This window comes from Rhinoderma darwinii, chromosome 3, assembly GCF_050947455.1.
Source record: "Rhinoderma darwinii isolate aRhiDar2 chromosome 3, aRhiDar2.hap1, whole genome shotgun sequence".
In the NCBI taxonomy this organism is placed as follows: Eukaryota; Metazoa; Chordata; class Amphibia; order Anura; family Rhinodermatidae; genus Rhinoderma; species Rhinoderma darwinii.
The window spans coordinates 312,789,743-312,793,699 of NC_134689.1; the positions used below are offsets into that span (position 1 = coordinate 312,789,743).

The 3,957-nt window shown below is 41.7% G+C and overlaps 1 non-coding gene across 1 annotated transcript in view; it reads right to left on the reverse strand.

Moving 5' to 3' along the window:
• LOC142751458 (28S ribosomal RNA) overlaps positions 1 to 407 on the reverse strand; it is a 4,273-nt gene extending 3,866 nt beyond the window's left edge. The window contains exon 1 of the ribosomal RNA XR_012883003.1: positions 1 to 407. This exon is cut by the window's left edge and continues 3,866 nt beyond it. This is a non-coding gene — a ribosomal RNA (28S ribosomal RNA).
• Positions 408 to 3,957: the final 3,550 nt, after the last annotated feature.

Here is a 3,957-nt window from a genome sequence, read left to right on the forward strand (position 1 = left end):
TGGCCCGCCGGGTTGAATCCTCCGGGCAGACTGCACGGACCCCACACGTTTACCTCTTAACGGTTTCACGTCCTCTTGAACTCTCTCTTCAAAGTTCTTTTCAACTTTCCCTTACGGTACTTGTCTGCTATCGGTTTCGCGCCAGTATTTAGCCTTAGATGGAGTTTACCACCCGCTTTGGGCTGCATTCACAAACAACCCGACTCCGGGGAGACCTGCAGATCTGTGACGTCACTCACAGGTCCTGCATCGTGTCGGCCACATCGGCACCAGAGGCTACAGTTGATTCTGCAGCAGCATCAGCGTTTGCAGGTAAGTAGCTACATCGATTTACCTGCAAACGCCGATGCTGCTGCAGAATCATCTGTAGCCTCTGGTGCCGGCTCGTCTGACACGATGCAGGACCTGGGGAAGTGACGTCACAGCGTGATCTCTCGAGAACACGGCTGTGTCTGCACTGCCAGAAGCTGGGCGTTCTGAAGAGAAGTGGATGATACTTCTCGTCAGAAAGCCCAGCTAGTAAAAGTAGTAAACACGCCCCGATGTACGCACATAATACACGCCCAGTTGTACTTTTACTTTTCAACACGCCCAGTTGTACTTTTGCAAGCCTCATTTGCATAAATACAAAAATGGCCATAACTTGGCCAAAAATGCTCTTTTTTAAAAAATAAAAACGTTACTGTAATCTACATTGCAGCGCCTATCTGCTGCAATAGCAGATAGGGGTTGCAAAATCTGGTGACAGAGCCTCTTTAATCCCGTTCCCACTCCGGCCGGCAGCAATGGAGACCTGCTCTCCTCTGCGCAGGTCTCCTAGGGGTTGAACGAAGTGTCTATGAAAGGCGCTTATTGGCTGGGCAGAATGACTTTGCCTGTGATTCAGCGCCTTTCAGCGAAGGAAGCGCGACTCGTACAAAAGAGCTGAATGGACGAGCACGGAACTTATCTGGCCATTCATTGCTTCTAATTGTACTATTATAGTGCAGGAGGAGGTGGCGCTGGGGCCCCCTCTAAGTTGCGCCCGGGGCACATGCCCCGCTTGCCCCCCCCCCCCCCCCTAGCTACTCCCCTGACAAAGCATTGGCTTTTAGGAGGTATATCTACAGATTGGAGGTGGGAGTTGGTTAAAGAGATTGTATATAGAAACCTTAGTGACAATTCAACTTCTACTAATGCAACTTCTCTACTAGTAAATGTTCCACAAAAAAAGGTTTTCCTAATCTGATAACCTAAAATTATTTTAAATAATCTGTAAATAGTGGTTTTAATATCCTCATTTTAGTTCTAACAATGCTATCTGTATTAGAACACAAAATTGCCGCCTATCTTACCAATGCTGCCACCTACAGGCTGAACACTGAATATATACAGACATTTCAAGTATTTTATGCATAAGGCAAATGATTACTGTCAATTTAATAAATATCTGTTTTATGACTCACATTGTATATGTATGGAAAGTCCAATGCCTAAAACATAAAAACATTCCTTGCTGCACTTTCATTGAGTGATTTCTTATTCCAGGCCAAGATAATTATTTTAAAAATCCTAGTTGCTGCTTTGACGAGGCCCGCACTTTGAATTGCTCAGGAATAGACGGCTCATCTACGTTACATTGTCGTCATTTTTTTTATTCTATGCACTTTTTAACTCTTTAGTGACCAGCCTAATTTGGTCCTTAAAGGGAATCGGTCACTAGCATTTCACCTATTAAACCAGCAATACCTGGTGGTAGTGGGTGAAAAATAATTTCTATATAACCTATAATTTTCTGCTTAGTCGGCTCTGTAGCTTTAGTTTTCAGTTTTTTAGTGTTCCCACACCGTATGCTAATGAGCATAAAAGAGTCAGATCTTCATTTGAAAGGAGTCAAATCTTAGTTTGAAAAGAGTCATATCTTCATTCCTCAAGTCTTTCCAAGTTTACCCGGCCTCTTTACTATTGATTGACAGCTCCTCGCCTTCCCCCAACACACAACATCCCGCGCTTGTGCATTGATGTCCTATTCTAGTGTGTGCGCACAAAGGGACACCAGATTATTACGATAAAAAACGCAAAATGTTTGCAGACCGTTATTTACAGTCGGAGGAGGAGTTTAGGAGAGGGGATAACGGCAATGAACTTTTGATAGCAGCGGCCAGTGAGGGATAAGTAAAGTTCAATAGGTGAAATGCTGGTGACAGGTTCCCTTTAATGACCAAGCAATTTCTTTTTATTTCATTATCGCATTTAAAATGTCATAACTTGTATTTTTCCTGTAGACATAGCTTGTTGTGAAGGCTTCTTTTTTTGCAGGACAAGTTGTATTTTTTAATAGCCCTATATTTTGTTACATATAATTTATTGACTAACTTTTATTAACATTTTTTGGGGGGTAATTGAAAAACCTGAAATTTTTCATACTTTTTTGCATCCTAAATTTATGTAGTTTACCGTACGGTATAAATATTATAACAAACTTATTCTGCGGGTTGTTATGTTTACGACGATACCAAACTTATAGGCCCTTTTCACACTGAGTTTCTTTACTAGTTTTTTTGGCGCGGAAACCGCTCCGCAAAACTCATCAAAAACCGCCCGAAACTACCTCCCATTGATTTCAATGGGAGGCAGACAAGTTTTTTTACCGCGAGCAAAAAAAACGCATCGCGGTAAAAAGAAGCGACATTACCTATCTTGAGGTGGTTTCCGCCTCCAAAACCCCATTTCAATCAGTCAGAAACAGGAAAAAAACGCCTTGACGAGTGTTTTGACGAGTTTTTGTCAAACCACTGTGCAAAAAACGTCTGGAGCAGTTTTTGCAGGAGGAATTTTCCTGCTGCAAAAAACGCTTTACTACTTCTGCAGAATACAAACAATTATTTTTTTAAAAATAGAACCATAACTTTTTTTTATTTTTCCGCCGACATAGCTGTATAAGAGCTTATTTTTTGCGGGACAACTTTTCGTTTTTAATAATACCATTTTGACGTATATCCAACTTTTTAATTGTTCTTTTTTTTTTTCATTATTTGGAAGGTAGTATTAGCAGAAAACATCAACTCTTTCATTACTTATTATTTATGGCGTTCGCCGTGCAGATAAAATAAAAAAACGTTTTCTAGTTCATGTCATTAGGGAGGTGGCGATACCAATTATATATAGTTTTTTGTTGTTTTTTTTTTTTTCATTTTTTTGTTATAAAGCATTTTGTAAGTGGGAAAAGAAGGGTTTTTACTTACTTGGGATTTTGTATTTCTTTATTATTAACTTTATTAAACATTTTTTCACTTTTCTTTTAGTCCCACTATGGGACTTCATTATGCGATCATTTGATTGGTTTTATAATACACTGCAATACTTTTGTATTGCAGTGTATTATGCATGTCACTGTAAAAATTACAGGCATTCTAATAGGCATACAATGATGGCAGACCTGGGGGCCTTTGTTAGGTCCCTGGCAGTTTAATACCTCTCCAACCTGGTTGTTTAATCGATATAGATCAGTGGTTACCCAACAAGGGGCTCGGTAGACACATGTGGCTCTTGGGCCACTTGCACTTGGCTCCTAAAAATAACTATCGTACACAGGGAGGTCATAACTTTACTTAAACTTGGTTCCGAAGTCAAAACCATATCACTGACAATTAACCCCTTCCTGCAATTTCACGTACAGTTACGTGATGGGAGCTGGTGTTTTCCCGCAATTCCACGTAACTCAGGAGCTGTGCCAGCGACATCACCGCCGGGTGACAGCTGTATGTTACTGCTGGCACCCTGAGGTATCGGCCAGTACCGGAGTTAGCCTCCGATCCGACCGATTAACCCCTCACATGCTGCGTTCAATAGAGATCGCAGCACGTGAGGAGTTTATAGCCACCCACACCCCAGCAACATGATCGCTGGGTTGCCGGTGGCTGCAAGGGCGATCGGAGGCCTAATACTTACCTCCCGGTCTGCCAGTAACAGAATCCT